The following is a 12,707-nucleotide window of genomic DNA, read 5'->3' on the forward strand; positions in this document are numbered from 1 at the left end:
GCTTTGCAAGCAAGTGCCTTAACTGCTAAGGCATCTCTCCAGCCCACTGGGTTTTTTTTAATTCTGCATTTATTTGTAAGAAGAGGGAGATAGAAAAAAGAGAGACAGGCAGAGAGAATGGGTGTGCCAGGGCCTCCAGCTGCTCCAAGAACTCCAGATGCAAGTGCCACTTTGTACATTTTCTTTACATGGGTACTGGGAAATTGAACTTGCATTGTTTGGCTTCACAGGCAAATGCCTTAACCACTGACTAATCTCTCCAGCCCAAACTGTTAAATTTTTATCAATTTAATCTATATTTTTAAGAATAAATTTTTGCTTTATTTTTTTCTGCTGTTTTCCTACTTCCAAGTCCATTGCTACCCACCTTTATCATTACTTCCTGCTTTCTGCTGGCTTGTGGTTCCGTTTTCATTTTCTACTTTCTGAATGTGGGAGCTGAAATATTTTAAGTGTAAACATGTCTCTCTAAGGCTTGGTTTAGCTGTCTCTCATGGCTTTTGACATGCTGCATTTTACATTCAAAATATCTAGGTTTATTATTTGACTCTTGAATTCTTTAGAAGTGGCTTTTAGTTCACTTTCCAAATATTTCTGATTGTCCACATCTTTAGTTATTAATTTCTAGTTTAATTCCATGATAGTCAGAGAACATGACTTCCAATCTGTTTGTTTGTTTGTTTGTTTGTTAGAGACAGGGTCTTATTCTAGCCCAACCCTGGAACTCACTCTGTAGCCCCAGGCTGGCCTTGAACTCACAGTGATCCTCCTACCTCTATCCCCAGTGCTGGGATTATAGGTGTACATCACCATGCCCAGCTGCTTCCAGTCTTCCAACCTTGTGGCTTGTCTATTGTGCAGACTATGGTCTGTCCTTGGGAATGTCGAATGAACACTGAAGAGTGTATATTCTAGTATTGTTAGAAGATGTCCCATAAGCTCAGGTTAATTCATTCATCATGAATAAAGCATAAAATATAAAGTATACTTCCAATTCCTCTGGGTCATGTTTTGGCTGTTACACATTTTCCTTCTTCATATGCCATAAGTTAAGGCGCTAGCCTTCAAAGCCAAAGGACCCAGGATCAATTTTCCAGGACCCAGATTCACAAGGTGGCACATGCTTCTGGAGTTCATTTACAGTGGATGAAAGCCCTGGTGTGCCCATTGCTACCCCCCCCCCCATAAATAAAATGAGTAAATATTTATTTTTTAAATCGACCATCTTACCACAACTATAGAGTTGTCCTACAGTCAGGCTCACTGGCCATTCTCACCCTCTGATGAGCCTGTCAGAGGTGTTCCTGTTTGTTACAGTTCTCTTTCATCTACCGTTTCCATTTCACTCTTTCACACTTCCTGTCTTCCCTGCTGAAGTGGCCCATGGCTTCATGTAAATCGTCTTCCTTTTCATTAGTCTTTAATACGTTCTGGAATTGAAATGTTTCTGTCTGATGCATTTGCCATCTGGCTCATATGTAAGTTACATTCTGCTGATTACCTTGTCTGTTTTACACATGGAATGTTTTTATTCTGTGTCATCACTTTGTATGGGAAGATGTATTGTCAGATTTCTGGCGTAAGGCAGAGAGGCTGAAGTCAAGCGGGTGTGCACCTAGAAGTGCCTCCTCTTCCTGGGCTCAGGGCAGAAGGAAGGTTGAGTGAGTGCAGTCCGGAGACAGGTAGGCGTTGGATGTTGAACGCTGTGGTTGTTTTCCGTACACCACTGCTCTCAAAGCTCTCTGTTTCCCTCAGGCTGTCAGGAGTGTGCCCAGGTGTTTTCTCTTGGTGGTTCCTGCACCCCAGTCCTTCCCTGTGTTCCTGCACACCAAGGCCTCTTGCTCCTCCTCCTGGCAGAAATCAAGGCTTTGCTGCCCCTGCTCCCCAGCCAGGTGGTAAGGTTGGGGGAGAAAGATTCTTCGTTGTCATGACCCAGTCCTGATAGTAGGCAGACCCTGGCACAGTGGGTCTCTGGGCAGGTGGTCTTATACATGGAAAAATGTCTCTTACTGCTAGTAAGCTTTCAATATTTTTATTTATTTACTTGCAAGGAGAGGGAGAGAGGAAAAGAAAAGAGAGAAAATGAATGAATGAGAATGCATGTGCCAGGGCCTCTAGCCACTGCAAACAAACTCCAGTTGCATATACCACTTTATACATCTGGCCTTACATGGGTGCTAGGGAATTGAACCCAGGTCCTTAGGCATTGCAGGCAAGTGCCTTAACTGCTGAGCCATCTCTCCAGCCCAGTGTTTTTATTGTCTTTAAGAAAGTCCAAAGCCTTACTTATAAAGATGTGTGGAAACCTGTCCAGGTTTCTTCTAGATTTTTAAAAAATTATTATCATTTTGTTTTTTAAAAGATAATAAATAATTTTTCATTTATTTTTATTTATTTATTTGAGAGCAACAGACAGAGAGAGAAAGAGGTAGATAGAGAGAAAGAGAATGGGTGCACCAGGGCCTCCAGTCACTGCAAACGAACTCTATACGTGTGCGCCCCCTTGTGCATCTGGCTAACATGGGTCCTGGGGAATCGAGCCTCGAACCGGGATCCTTAGGCTACACAGGCAAGCGCTTAACCGCTAAGCCATCTCTCCAGCCCTCATTTTGTTTCTTTGAGGTAGGGTTTTGTTCTAGCCCAGGCTGACCTGGAATTCACTATGCAGTCTCAGGGTGGCCTCGAACTCCTACCTCTGCCTCCCAAGTGAGTGCTGGGACTAAAGGCCTGTGCCCCCACACAACCAGCTTAAATTTTTTTTTAAACATTTTATTTTTATTTATTTATTTGAGAACGGGAGAGAGAGAATGAATGGATGCACTAGGGCTTCCAGCCTCTGCAAACAAACCTAAGGTGCTTGTACCATCGTATGCATCTGGCTTACATCGTTTCTGGGAATTGAACCTGGATGCTTTGGCTTTGCAGGCAAGTGCCTTAACCACTAAGCCATCTCTCCAGCCCTCTTCTAGCTGTAATGGAAATAGAGTTCACTGAGCACCTTTCTGCCAAAAAGCCTTGATGTGTGTGGATCTGTCTGCCTCAGAGACACCTTCCAGTTTATCCTCTTCCTAAGAGATTGTGAGGACTGTGACTCCACCAGTCCATGTCTGCATGAGATGACATACAATATGGGATACAGAGCAGAAACATAGCAGCCTTTCTGGTCCCAGTGCTAACATAGGCCTTAGGCCAACTAATGCCTATAAATGCTTGATGTATATAAGCCTCCATTTCCCCCTCCCCCCGTTGGTCTAATGCAATTCCTACTACATATAACCACTATCTATGCTCAATCTTGTGGGTGAAATGATTAAGAAAAACAAAACAAAAAAATGCAGCATTTTTAAACTCAAACTTTGTTTCTACAGATTAATAAGTAGAATATTTTTTTTAAAAATCAATATTCTTTTTCACATTTTCCCTCTCCCCCTATTTTGTTTTTTGTCTTTTGAGTTAGGGTCTCACTCTAGCCCAGACTGATCTGGAATTCGCTACATTGTCTCAGGATGGCCTGGAACTCATGGTGATCCTCCTATCTCTGCCTCCTGAGTTCTGGGATTAAAGGCATGTGCCACCATGTCCAGCTCCTTCTGATTTCTTTTTTTTTTTTTTTTAATTTTATTTATTTATTTATTTATTTGAGAGAGACAGACACAGAGAGAAAGAAAGATAGAGGGAGGGAGAGAGAATGGGCGTGCCAGGGTTTCCAGCCTCTGCAAACGAACTCCAGACGCGTGCGCCCCCTTGTGCATCTGGCTAACGTGGGACCTGGGGAACCGAGCCTCGAACCAGGGTCCTTAGGCTTCACAGGCAAGCGCTTAACCGCTAAGCCATCTCTCCAGCCCTCCTTCTGATTTCTTAATGTCCCATATCTGCTCACAAGATCCAATCGATTTCTTAGCAACTAACTGGCATATAATTTTGGTGCCATGGATTCAAGTCACCATTGTTTATCCTTTGAAATGTTTACAGGTTAATATAAATGTCTTTAAAACTTTTACATGGTAGAGATCTTACCACTAAATGTTTTTATTTATAAAGAATGTTTTATTTATAAAAATAAATTGTTTATTTTATTTTACTTATTTATTTGCAAGCAGAGAGAGAGAGAGAGAGAGATGAGAGAAGAGAGACAGACAGTGGCCACAAAGGAACTCCAGATGCATGCACCACTTTGTGCTTCTGGCTTTACATGGGTACTAGGGAACATGGGCATGCACCTTAACTGCAAAGCCATCTTTCCAGTCCTAAATGTTTACTTTATAACTCTTAATTTTAATTTAATTTTATTTTTCTTATTTATTTATTTGAGAGACAGAGAGAGAAAGACACAGATAGAGAATAGGTGCTCCAGGGCCTCCAGCCACTGCAAACAAACTCCAGACTCATGCGCCACCTAGTGCATCTGGCTTACTTGGGTCCTGGGGAATCAAACCTGGGTCCTTAGGCTTTGCAGGCAAGTGCCTTAACTGCTAGGCTATCTCTCCAGCCCCTAAATATTTGCTTTAAAGGATAAGAGATGTCATGTTTTAGTAAGGCTGAGAAATAGGCATATAAATCACACTGGTATATTATTTTTTGTCAGGAAATATCTGTAACTTAAAGACTAGCTCATCAATCAAATGCACAAAGTACTTTACTCATCAATACATAGATTGCCAATTTACTTAGGCAGTTAACTATATCAATAACATTTGCTTCTTAAAATATACAATCTATATTCTAGAATAGTATATATGATAATCAATAGTGTAGCTGCATTAGCGATTGTCTGAATTCATCACAGTGTGCCTTGGGTATAATATCTTTTTTGGGGGGGGAGAGTAGGGTCTCGCTCTAGCCCAGGCTAACCTGGAATTCACTATGTAGTCTCAGGGTAGCCTTGAACTCATGGCGATCCTCCTACCTCTGCCTCCCAGGGGAGTGCTGGATTAAAGACATGCACCACCATGCCTGGCTGAGTATAATATCTTAAGTAACATGCATTGAAAAGATTGCTTCTATATTTAAGATAAAGTGAGTTATGTGTCAGGGTGACCAGAGGCTGCTTTGTAGAGCAGTTTTAGGTTTACAGAAAAAGTGACAGATCTAATTTGCCATGTCCCCACACCCACAGGTCCTCTATCATTAGCATCATATGTTAGAGGGGTGCATTCATTACGATTAACAAGCTCCTGTTGAAGCATTATTAATTAAAGCTCACAGCTTACATTACCATTCACTCAGTACCCTACTAGCTCTTCTCATTTTGACCAGTGCATAATGCCCCGTACGCCACCCCCCAAGACAGTATCATTGTAGCCATTATAGCCAGCTCCCTCCCTCCCCGCTCCTGAGCTGGAAACCATTCATTTTACTGCTGTCTCCATTGTTTTGCCTTCTCCAGAACAGCCTGTTTGGAATCACAGAGGACAGAGCCTTTGTCAGCCGGCTTCTTTCCCTTAGTCATGTATATTCAAGGTTCTTCCAAAGTCTGTTGTGGTTTGATAGCTTGTTTATTTTGCTGATAAATAATATTTCGTTGTATGCCAGTAAAACAGTTATTACATTTAAGGATAACTTCCAGTGGTGAATTACTACTGTCCTAACGACACTGATTATTAAAAGGAGATTTATGCCCTCTGACACTAAGTTAAAACCTTTGGCTCATTTGCCTGTGGAAAACAGCTTCTGTACCTGCAAGTCTACATGAAAGGCCCAGCGTACTAAAGGGAAAGATCGTCTTCATAACAAATGATGTACTGTGCTGATTAATGTCTTCGCATAGTCACAGCCTCACATCAGAGCCACTGATCTGAGATAAAGCATGTTACTAGGTACACACTAGGACTTGTTACCAAACAGTCAAACTGATTTCCAAAGTTGTCTTACTTCATAAAGTGAGGCAATTAGAACAAAACCATTTTTCTTCCATTCAGAAAAATGCCCACATCTAATCTGATCTGCTGCAGCTGGACACCACCTGCAGACGGCTGCTTAAGCACTCTGAGCATCACACACTTATCTCTTAAATATTGATAATGCTATTTTTCATTTTCTCGACATGAAATCCCACGGGGAATAATTATGCTAATAAACCTTAATGATTCTTGCAAATAAATGATCAAACCAAATTGCCACTGTTGATTTATATTAATGGATGCCTTTAGGATGAGATTTGCCAGTGTGCTTGACGCTGCCTCTTGAATCTCAATTTATCTTATTTAGCTGAAGAGTATGTAGTTTGCTAAACAGATGAAGTGTTTAAAATATAATGTGTTTGTGCACTTCATAATGTTCGCACATTACCATCTTGCCTCATGGCAAATCTGCACCTAATGGCTTCATCGTATAGAACTTCCTTCCAGACTTTTTCTGCTATGTGCAGTTATTAAAGAATGGCTTGATGGTTGATTCAGAATAAGGCAGCTTCCATGGGATGAATCTGATGTTTCACTGAGACAATAAAAGCTACTTCCAAATAGTTTGGCCAGTGTCATCTGTAAATCAGGTTGACTCTAATGATGTGACATACACTAAGTGACTGACTGGAGGGTAAAAGGTCACTGTTAAATGGCCTGTCAACTCGATTAGTGGGTCATACCTGCTCTCTCTGGCTTCTACATCCTCACCAGGTCTACAAAAATGGGAGGGGGGGAATGCTGACTTTATGACATCTAAAATAAAAGTAGAAAAGAATGACAGAGTTGACACACCTTCATTTTCAGGATTAGGGAAGGCAACCCTGGAAGAGTCCTGGTTTATTATGAACATGCACACAAATCTAAGTGGGTAATGTTATACAAAAGGTACTTGTTTTTAACATATCAGATAGCTAAGAAAAAAATTGTATTGGTGCAGATAACCACTCCATTTTGCACACAGAGAGGAGAACAAAGAATAGCAGGTACAGGCAGAGGATTGAGTTTAAAATGGAGGCAAGTTTTTGGTGACAGAGGGAACCGGCACACCAACTCACTATGCTGATACTGGGTTTAGAGCTTGTGCGGCCCACTAATAGCTACTAGGGGATTTGTCACACCGTGCACAGACTGTAATTTAATTAGTGGCAGAGAAAAAAATTGGTCACATTAACTTTATTGTAAAGAACAGTGGGAGCGATGGCTCAGGCAGAAAAGTACTTTCCACACAAGCGTGAAGACCTGAGCGTAGATCCTATCACCTGATAAATGCCTGTCTATAGCACACAAGCATGAGGACCTTAGCATCATCCCTAATACCCTGTGGGGGCCTAAATACAAATGTTTGTCTCCCTTAGCCTGAGGTATTTTTGTTTGTAGATAGGGTCTCACTGTAGCCCTGGCTGACATGGAACTCACTCTGTAGCCTCAGGCTAGACTTGAACTCAGTGATCTTCCTACCTCTGCCTCCCAAGTGCTGGGATTAAAGGTGTGCGCCACCAAGCCTTTTTTCTGTTTTGTTTTGTTTTTTTGAGGTAGGGTGTCACTCTGGCCCAGGCTGACCTGGAATTCACTATGTAGTCTCTCATGGTGGCTTCGAACTCACGGTGATCCTCCTACCTCTGCCTCCTGAATGCTGGGATTAAAGGCATGCGCCACCTTGCCCAGCTTTCACCAAGCCTTTTTTTTAAATTACTTGCAACTTGAGTCTCCTGCAGGCAAAGCCCTTCTGAAGGAGGTGTCACTGGGGGGCAGATCTTTAGTCCAGCCCTAAGGTGTATAAAGAGCAGTTTAATCTGGCTGTTCGTACTTGCTGGCTGTTTGGTATGCCTCTCTGCTGTCATCTATGGAAGCAAGCCAGCTTCTCTAGTCACTTCTAGTCACTAATGGGGCTTCCCCTGGAGTCTGTAAACTGAAATAAGACTTTTTCTCCCATAAACTGCTTCTGGTTGGATGTTTGTCCAGCAATGCGAAGGTAACTGAAACACATGTAAATGAATGCATGTCTAGCCACATAAGCAGAAGGGCCTGAGTGCAGATCTCCAGGACCTTTATAAATGCCTGTTTGTAATCCCAGCACTCAGGAGGTGGAGACAGATGGACCCCCAGTGCAAGCTGGCTAGCTAGATTAGCCAAATTGGAGAGGTCCAGGTTCAGTATAAAAACCTAGTCTTGGCCTGGAGAGATTGCTTAGTGGTTAAGGTACTTGCCTACAAAGCCTAAGGAGCCATGTTTGACTCTCCAGATCCCACATAAGCCAGCGGCACAAAGGTGAGGCAAGTGCAAGGTTTTACTTCCCACTAGGTGGTGGAAGCATCTGGAGTTTGTTTTCAGTGGCTGGAGGCCCTGGCACGCAAATTCTTTCTGTCTCTAAAAAAAATTTTTTTTAATTAAAAAATCTTGGGCTGGAGAGATGGCTTAGTGGTTAAGCGCTTGCCTGTGAAGCCTAAGGACCCCAGTTCGAGGCTCGGTTCCCCAGGTCCCACGTTAGCCAGATGCACAAGGGGCACACATGTCTGGAGTTCGTTTGCAGAGGCTGGAAGCCCTGGCACACCCATTCTCTCTCTCTCCCTCTATCTGTCTTTCTCTCTGTGTCTGTCGCTCTCAAATAAATAAAATTAAAAAAAAATCTTGGCTCAGCTGGGCGTGGTGCGTGCCTTTTAATTCCAGCACTCAGGAGGCAGAGGTAGGAGGATCGCTGTGAATTCGAGGCCACTGTGAGACTACAGAGTGAATTCCAGGTCAGCCTGGACTAGAGTGAGACCCTACCTCAAAAAAACAAAACAAAACAAAACTTGTCTCAATACATAAAGTGGATAGTGATTGAGGAAGATGCTCAGTGTTGGCCCTTGACCTCCACACACACAGGTCCCTATATACATGTGCACCCCTGTCGCGAGCACTCTCAAAGATGATTGGTTGAGAGGATTCCGCCGGCGAAGGTCAATGATACTCAGACACTGGTATACTTGCAAAGGAGTTTACTGGGATGAAAGTCACACACAAGCAAGTCCAAACTATCACAAATAATATTATAGCTAATATAATACTCATCGCTACATTACTAACGCAAGAATATTTCTAACGAGTCTAACATGTATACGACCTGACAACGCGAGATTTGAGTTGCGACGTTTTACGACGTTTTACGACCTGACCAACGCGAGGTTCGAGCTGCGACGTTGTTTACTTTCGGTTCGCGGCGCTCTAAGCCGAGTCTCGGTCCGCTGGCGTAAGCTAGTGCTTCTGGCTTACGGATGATCGTTTGGACAGCATTCGGACAGAGTGTCGGGCTGATGAATTCGGATCGGTGATGTTTCTCGCGGGGGTCTCAGTCAGGACTGCTGAGTAAACTTTCAGTCAGTCATAGTGTCGGGGAGACTGAGACAATGGTTGCTGAGCAGCTGGGGTTTTTATACCTTCCAATGCTTATCTAATAGTTTCACACACACATCTGCTAATCTCTACTACGTCACTGCACACAGAGTTTTGCTTACAAGCTTTGACTTTGCATTTTTTACTCTCACAACAAACTTGTTTATCCTAACCTGGCCCTGGACCATATGCTGGTCCTTACATGCTCATAACAACCCCTGCCATATGAAGGGACCGAACTGACGCCATGACAGGCTTGAGTAAGGCACCACCTTAACTAGGCCTACGTTCCAGTTTCCCAGGGGGGCAAGCAAGACTTCTGGGGAAAACCACAAAGGGCTGTTAATCAACAGTGACCCTGACATATAGCTGGGAAAGATAGCCGCCCAGGGGCCTGAGTCATTTCCTGCAATACCCTTGGACTATGACCAAAAAAGGGCATCCCCAAGGTGGTGGGGTCTGGGGCTGAGTCAGTTCCTGGAAACATGTCTAGACATGCCCAAAGTGTCCCTTTTGCCCCAACTGATTGGAGACTTACAACTGTAACTGCTGCTTGCTTGGCCAATCAAGTTAGAAGATTACCTAACACCCCAACCCACCCACCCCCAATTCCCCTAGTAGTGCTTAAAAGGGGCCTGTGTGCTCCTCTCAGGGTTGCCATATTATATGGACGGCTGACCCCCACATGCTGGGTGATTCTGCAGAATAAACGCTCTTTGCTTTTACATACTATTTGAGTCTGGGGTCTTTCTTCAGCGATTTTCAGACCCTTATACCATACATGTAAACACACAAAAGAATCCAGAGGGGTTTCCTTTCAAATTGTATAAAAAATTAAATTATATGAAAGGGTAGTTTTTATTTCTTTAAAAAAAATGCCTAATTTGGTCAAATGTGGCTTATTTTATGATTTTTTTTTCTAATGAAAAATTAGCCAGATCCAAAATTTCAAACCACTAAGTGCACAGTTTTATTTATTGTGCCATTTTATAACAGTGGGACAGGAGGAGGCTCAGGGGCAGCGATGAGGAGCAGCAAAGCCAACAGTCTGTCACGCTGAGGCTGTGTCTGTGAGAAGATGTCTGATGGGCGGCAGGCAGGACGGGCAGCCCAGGTTTGTGGGGACTGGGATGAACAGCATTACTGGACACAAAACTCAGTGGCACTCAGAAGCCCAGCCTCGACTCTGAGGTCCTGGGGGAAGAGAAGGATGCAATGATCCTGCAGGAGGGATGGCAGAAAGCATTCCCACACAGGTGAGTTGAAGAACCCAAGCCTGCTGGGGGCCCAACACCCAGGAGGAGAAAATATGGGCACAGGCTGTTCACATTGTCCTCAGAGGAGGGAGAGGCTGAATCAGCTAACTAAAAGCAGGCAAGAGAGCCGGCTCAGTGGCTAAGTGTGCTTCTTGGGAAAGCCTCAGCCTGGTTGGGGGAAGGATGGCTCTCAGGCTCCGAAGTTCAGTCCCCAGCAGCTGTGTAAACAGCTGGGCATGGCCATGTACATCTGTAACCTGAGGCCTGTGGAGATCACAAAAGACTCCCAAGTTCCAGAACCAGTGAAAAGACTCTAGGAGACCCATGGATGAGCCGCGGAGGGAGACACCGACATTCTCCTCTGATTTCTGTGGGTGTGTAGGGCACTGCATTTACGCATATATGTTCCGCACATACCACACAAACCCACACACTACACCACACCGACTACATGTACTATATATCATACTACCACACACATGCAAGAGGGTAAAAGGCAGAGTAGGAAGGACAGCATGGATGTAGTACGTTGAAATGTGCAAGGAAATAGGCAGAAAATGTTTGGTTTCTAATAAGAAAATGTTATTTTGCAGCCAGGCATAGTAACACATGCCTTTAATCTCAGCAATCAGGAGACAGAGGTAGGAGGATCACCATGAGTTTGAGGCAAGCCTGGGACTACAGAGTGAGTGGGGAAATAAAACTAAAAAAAAAGGGGCAGGGGGGCTGGAGAGTTTGCTCAGTGGTTAAAGTGCTTGCCTGCAAAGCCTAATGACCAGGGTTTGATTCCCCAGTAGCCATGTACAAAGTATCACATGCATCTGAAGTTTATTTGTGGTGGCTAGGACTGGAGAGATGGCTTGCTTGTGAAGCCTAAGAACTCATGTTCAAATCTCCAGGTCCACAAAAGCCAGATGCACAATGCTGCAAGCGAGCACAAGGGGTTTATGCATCTGGAGTTTGTCTGCAGTGGCTGAAGGCCTTGGGCGTCCATTCTCTCTCCCTTTCTCTGCCTCTGTCTCTCTCAAATAAATTTTTTAAAAATTGTGGTGGCTGGAAGCCCTGATGCATGCATTCTCTCTCTCTCTCTCTCTCTCTCTCTCTCTCTCTCTCTCTCTCACACACACACACACACACATACATACACACACTCTCTTGCAAATATATGTATGTATGTATGTATGTATGTATGTATGTATGTATGTTTTTCAAGGTGGGTCTCACTCTAGCCCATGCTGACTTGGAATTTACTATGTAGTTTCAGGGTAGCCTTGAACTCATGGTGATCCTCCTAACTCTGCCTCCTGAGTGCTGGGATTAAAGGCGTGTGCCACCACGCCCGGCCAAAATATATTTTTTAAAAAGAAAGAAAGAAATGGAGGAGAGGACTGGAGAGATGGTTTAGCAGTTAAGGCACTTACCTTGAAGACTAAGGACCCAGGTTCGATTCTCCAGGTTTCACATAAGCCAGATGCACACTGTGGCTCATGCATCTGGAATTTGTTTGCAGTGGCTAGAGGTCCTGGTATGCCCATTCTCTCTCGCTTGCTCTTTCTCTCCATCGCTAAAAGAGAGAGAGAGAGAAGAAAGAAAGATATGGAGGAGATAGCTCAGAAAAATATTAGAATGTATCAAATCTGGCAAACCAGGCATTGCTTGCTCAAAATTTTTGCCTGTTTCCAATTTTAATTTTAATTTATTTATTTGAGAGAGAAAGAAAGAAAGAGGCTGATAGAGAGAATGGGCGCATCAGGGCCACTGCAAATGAACTCCACACATATGCACCACCTTGGGTATCTAGCTTATGTGGGTCCTGGGGAATTGAACCTGGGTCCTTTGGCTTTGTAGACAAGCACCTTGACTCCTAAGCCATCTCTCTAGCCCTGGATTTTTTTTCTTTTTAAAATTTTTATTTTTCCCATTTACACAAAACAAAATGAAAATGATACAGGATCAAACTGCCAGAGTAGTATATTGGTATGACATAATCACACACACACAAATTCAGATAGGAAGACAGGCTTATTTAAAAGGAAACATGTAAAATTAAGGTAGTTGTTATTTGAAAAAAAAAAAAAAAAGCTACAATGGGCGCCAGTGTTTACAGCAATGCTGGAGGGGAGGAAGTACTTGAGGACAGATACTCCGCAAGGTACAGGCTTTACAGCGTCAGTGC

This window comes from Jaculus jaculus, chromosome 10 (assembly GCF_020740685.1).
Source record: "Jaculus jaculus isolate mJacJac1 chromosome 10, mJacJac1.mat.Y.cur, whole genome shotgun sequence".
Lineage (NCBI taxonomy): Eukaryota > Metazoa > Chordata > Mammalia > Rodentia > Dipodidae > Jaculus > Jaculus jaculus.